This window comes from Galeopterus variegatus, unplaced genomic scaffold (genome assembly GCF_000696425.1).
Source record: "Galeopterus variegatus unplaced genomic scaffold, G_variegatus-3.0.2 Scaffold7137, whole genome shotgun sequence".
Lineage (NCBI taxonomy): Eukaryota > Metazoa > Chordata > Mammalia > Dermoptera > Cynocephalidae > Galeopterus > Galeopterus variegatus.
Genome location: NW_007733248.1, coordinates 123215 through 129344, shown reverse-complemented (window position 1 = coordinate 129344; position 6130 = coordinate 123215).

The window sequence follows — 6130 nt, the reverse complement described above, 5'->3', positions numbered from 1 at the left end:
TGCGCCCGCACCTCGCTCAGCCAGTGAGCGGCCGGTCTGTATGTGGGATCCGAACCCTCGGCGGGAGCTCCGCCACACTCCCAAGCAGCGCACTGTAGCAGTGCGCCACCGGGCCGGCCCCAAATTGTAAACTTTTAAAAAAAGTTTTATTGATTATACATATTCATGGAGTGAGAGCTGACTGTCAGTGCATGTGCCCCAATGAGCAAATCAATGCTATCAGCAAGCCTACCACCTCAAATTGCAATTATTCCCCATGTTCCTCACCCAACCTCTCCCCGACCCCTCTCTTGCCCCCCACCCTTCCCAGCAACCCTAGGACGGTTCTCTCTGCAAGTTCAACACACTACTGTGGTCTTTCTTTCCTTCTTTCTTTCTCTCTTAGCTCCTGCTATGAGTGAGTATATATGATGTTCTTCTCTCTGTGCCGGGCTTATTTCACTTAACATAATTTTCTCCAAGCTCATCCATGTTGCTGTGAATGGCAGAAATTTATACTTTTTAATGGCTAAGTAATATTCTATTGTGTCATATAGCACATTTACCATATCCAGTCATCTGTCAATGGGCATTCAAGTTGGTTCCATATCTTGGCTGTTGAAAATAGAGCTATGATGAAAAGGGAGTACAGGTGTCCCTTAGACATGATGATTTCCATTTCCCTTGGTATATACCCACTAGTGGGATTGCTGGATTGTGTGGCAGATCTACCCATAGTTGTTTAAGAAACCTCCATATTGTTTCCCATAGTGGCTGTACTAATTCACAGTCCCACCAACAGTGTAGAAGCTTCCCCTTTCTCTGCATCCTCACCAGCATTTGTTGTTCTCAGTCTTTTTGATAATGGCCAGTCTAACTGGGGTGAGATGATACCTCAATGTGGGTTTGATTCACATTTCCCTGATGATTAGTGATATTGAACATTTTGTCAAATACCTGTTAGCCATTTGTATGTCTTCCTTAGAAAAATGTATGTTCAGCTCCTTTGCCCATTTTTTTTTTAAGTGGGTTATTTGTGTTTTCACTGTGTAGTTGTTTGAGTTCCTTATATATTCTGGATATCAATCCTTTATCAGATGTATAGTTTGCAAATATTTTCTCTCATTCTGCAGGTTATCATTTCATTGTTGTTTCCTTTGCTATATAGAAGTTTTTATTTTGATATAGTCCCTTTTACTTATTTTTTTCTTTTGTTGTTTGTGCTTTTGGTGTCTTATTCATAAAGTCTTTGCCCAGTACTATTTCCTGAAGTGTTTCCTCTATGGTTTTCTTTAGGAGTTTTATAGTTTTAGGTCTTATATTTAAGTCTTTAATCCATTATGAGTTGATTTTTGTATACAGTGAGAGGTGCAGGTCTAGTTTCATTCTTCTGCATATGGATGTCCAATTTTCCCAGCACCATTTATTGAAGAGTCAGTCTTTTCCTCAATGTATGTTCTTGTTGCCTTTGTCAACAATCAGTTGGCTGTAGGTCTGGGTTCTCTGTTCTACTGTTCAAGTGTCTATTTTTATGCCAGTATCATGCTCTTTTGGTTACTATAGCTCTGTAGTATAATTTGAAGTCAGGTAGTGTTATGCCTCTGGTACTGTTTTTTCTGTCCATTAGCTAATTTCTCACTAACCGATCTCCCTCTCCCCCTTTCCCACCTCTAGCAACCACAACTCTGAAATTCAAATTCTGAACTTCTGGAAGTTCAATATATTATTGCTATCTTTTCTTTCTTTCTTTTTCTTTCTTTCTTTCTTTCTTTCTTTCTTTCTTTCTTTCTTTCCTCTCTCTCTCTCTCTCTCTCTCTCTCTCTTTCCCTTCCCTCCCTCCCTCCCATTTATGAGTGAAGACATATAGCATTCCACTTTCTGCATATGGCTTGTTTTGCTTAACATAATTTTCTTCATGTTGGTATGAATGACAGAATTTCATTCTCTTTTTATGGCTGAGTAGTATTCCATTGTGTATATACACCACATTTTCCTTATCCTGTAGTCCAGTGATGGACATTCAGGTTGGTTCCATATCTTAGCTATTGTAAATAGAGCTGTGATAAACATAGCAGTGCAGTTATCCCTTCAACATGATGATTTCTATTCCCTTGGGTAAATCCCCAGAAGTGGGATTGCTAGATCATCATGTGTATAAAAACATTATGGATGAGGTAAATATTTGTGCACCCCAAAGAGAATGCTTTTTATTCTTTTCTTAGGTCATTAGAGTAGGAGTTTGAGCCTATTCTGTAATTTTGCTGGGTCTTGGTTGTGTTGTTCCTTCAGATATATTCAGCTTACACAGATTTCAAGTTATTTGAGGGCAGAATCATAAGCTTCCTTTTATCAGGATTTGAGCTCTGAAGGCTCAAAGTTTTATCTCAGAATTTCTGTACTTTCTACATACTTTAACATGTTCCTTGTTCCTGCACCTTAGAGGTATCACTTCCAGTTCTCCTGGCCTTTTTCCAGTCACAGATTGTGTCTTGATCAACCCTAAAGGGACCTCTCAAAGCCCCTCACCCCTGATAATTTGGGAATTTACCAGAAGGTTGCATTTAATAGCACTACAAACACCAAGAATAAGGAATAACAAATGTACTAGTATTCACACCAGCAGGGACTCCCAGGGGAGAGGGGTGTGACTTCGCCAGCCAGAGGTTGGTGGTAACAGGACAATGGGAGAAAAGGCAGGATTACAGAAGTGAAAGAATTTATGCATTAATTAGAAAGGGATTACATTTCATATGAGTTGACAACCGTTCAGTTGAACTTGAGCCATAACTGCTCTTGCAGATGCTGTGAAAGTGACCTTCTTTTTCTAACTGTATCACAATATGCCATAAGGGCTGTTTATCAATTTAACATGCATGGGGGTATTTGTGGTGTCAGTCAAACATGGGCAGAATTGGAAAGAAGCAAGTGAATGACCTTGATGGGGCATCCCTGGGTCACATGTTTCTTACGACAAACAGTTGTCACCCAAACATCACAAACTGGTAGGCCCTCCTCATTGCAGGTGGCTGATGCCTTATCATTAGTGTAAGATCTGGAGCATGGAGTGCTTCTGTGTTCTTGCTCTGCCCTCACATGACACAAAGAACTTATTGCTTGCCTGGATCTCAGAGGAGGTTTCTCTCAGTTGTCCTGCTGTACCCTGTATGTGCAGAAATTCACTTGGTTTTCCTGTTCCACCCTCAAACTGTACCATACCTGGTACACTTGTGCCTTGGACGACAGCTGTCTCAGTTCTCTTCCCCTTTTCACAATTTTTGAGCTTCAGCAAAATCTATTACAAAAAAGTTAGCAGGTGGATATAAATTCCTCTGGTAACTGGGGCACCCAGGAATTTTAAAATATCAAGGGAACTCACATTAAAACTTTACAAGTTTATTGAAACCTCATCTCTTGTTGTGTTTTCTGTATTTATGATGGCTCCCTCCATCTTTCACTCCTCTACCAAAGAAGAAAGCTTCTGTGTGTCCAGCACAGCTCTGGGAACATTACCTTTTGGATTTTAGTTTATTAGGTTACTTTGTATCCCCCAGGTCTCTGATGGGCTTAAAATAAGCATGATTTTGAGATAATTCACCTTTTTCTCATTGTTGGATTAGGAGAGTTTTCCCATTGTTATATTTGGAGAGTTTTCCCACTGTTAGATTTGGAGAGCTTTCCCACTGTTAAATTAGGAGAGGTTTGCTCTTTATACTGACAAGGCTACAGTGGGTTTGTCCCTCCACTCCAAATCATTTCTGCCTCCTCTGACAGTAAGGTGGTTGATTTTCCTCTTAGGATGTGTGAGAACATACCAACAGAAAAAAGTTTTGTCTATGGACTTCTAACACTACAGATTAGTTCTGCATGCTTTTAAATTTTACATAAATAGAAACATAGAATTTATTATTTTGTGTCTGAATTAATTCATATTGTTATATGTATTTTTTAAATTTTTATAAAAGTATTTTTATTTCTTGTTGCTGTTTAGTATTCCACTGCATGAAAATACTTTATATTATTTACCCATTCTTCTCTTAATGTGTATCATTGAAATTTCTATTGTGTATAATATTGCTACAGACTTTTTTTCATTGAACATATTTTTCAGTGCATATAGTTTTTTCAGGCTTATTCCAAAAGAAGAATTACTGGATTGTAGCTTTAGTAGATGCTACCAAACAGATTTCGATAATAATTGTCCACCGTGCACTCTTTTTGGTAGTCTAAGAGAACTCTGCTTGTTCCACATACTCTTTAATATTGTCTTGTCTGCCTTTTTCATATTAGCCATATTGGTGTGTTTAGTTTGCATTTCTCTGATGTCAAAATAGCCTAGCATTTTCTTTAGCCATTTTCATATCTCCTTTTGTAAATGCCTTTCAAAGTATATTGTCCATTTTTCTATTAGGGTGTGATCTGTCTTTTTCTTATTGGTTTGAAAATGTTTACAAATCCTAAGTCCTTTGTCATTGCCACAGATCTATTTCTTTGGGAAACAGACTCTGGGGTAAAGAAATGCAGGCAGGAAGGAAGTTTATGTTGGGGTGATCCTTGGAGGAATGAAGGAAGCTGGACTGAGGTGAGAGAGAGAGTTTGCTATGATAAAGTCACAGCAAAGGCATCGGCTGATACTCCAGACCTCTGGAACTTGAATGGCATTACAGAATATAGCCAAATTGGGACATGAGAGTCAAGATTTCATGCCACTTTATCAAGTCATTCGATGTGTGTTACGTCTGTGAGGTCTGACATTAGACAAGACTGCTATCTTTAACTGAGGGCAATTGCCAGAAGGGGAGATTGAACTGTGCAATGTCAGCTATTAACACTCCCAGCAACTGGTGAAGTGAGTGCTGGTGGCTAGCACACTTCAGAATCCACTACACTTACATAAATATATTGCAAATATTTACTCTCACTTTATGGCCTACTCTACCGTCTCTTCCTGGTGTCTTTATGGCTTACTGTACCCTCTTCTTGGTGTCCTTTGATAAATAAACGGCCTTAATTTTAATGTGGTAAATTTTATCAATCTTTACATTTATGGTGGTATTATTGTTTTGGGGTTGTGCTATAAAACCTTGTATACAGTAACATTGTGAAGAATTTTTGTATTTTTATTCCAAAGCTTTACTGTTCACCATTCTATTTATATCTATGATCCTGAATTAACGTTAGTGTATGGTGTGAGCTACAGGTCAAGATTTATTTCTTGCATATAACTCTCCAATTGACCCAAAACCATTAAAAAAAAAAAAAAAAAACTTTTTCATACTGTTCTACTTTGGTCAAAAAAATAAAATAAAATATTTATATAGGCTTTTTTTTTTTTTTTTTGGTCTATTGGTCTGTTTGCCTTTTCTCTTGCTTATACTATAGTAAGCTATATAACGTAGCATTATAAAATATCTGAGTATCTGGAGACATAACGATCTAATTTAATATGTCTTGTTTGGATTCTGATTCATATTAGGAAACTATAAAATATAATTTGGGGATAATTGTGGAGATATGAATATGGACTATGCATTAGATAACTTTAGAAAATAGTGTTGATGTATGTGATAATTAAATAAGTTATGCAACATGCTGTCCTTATTTTTAGTAGATAAATACTGAAATATTTTGGGGTGAACTCTCACAAATCTGAAGCTTAATTTCAAAATTTTCAGCAATAAGGGAATATATACAGATGAATAGATAAAAATTAAGCAGAGCAACACTTTACCAGTCACCAATTAAGATAGTGGGTATGTGTTTAGTTTTCTACTTATGATATTCTTTGTTTCCAAAATTTTCTAATAAGTTGGAAAATTTGATTGGAAAGAATTTAAATGCTCTTATGCAAATTATAGGTGATATTAATAATGTTACAAATACTAGTAATCAAATCAAAAGTATGCTTTTGACAATATTCACTTTTAAATTGGCATACTTTATGTATTAATTGGAATAATGTTTTAAGAAATGCTAATATTGGGCCAGCCCGGTGGCGCACTGCTACAGTGTGCCGCTTGAGAGCGTGGCGGCGCTCCCGCCGAGGGTTCGGATACCACATACAAACCAGCCGCTCACTGGCTGAGCGAGGTGCGGGCGCAACACCGAGGGTTGTGATCCCGTTGCCGGTCCCGGTCTGGTACGGGCGCGACAC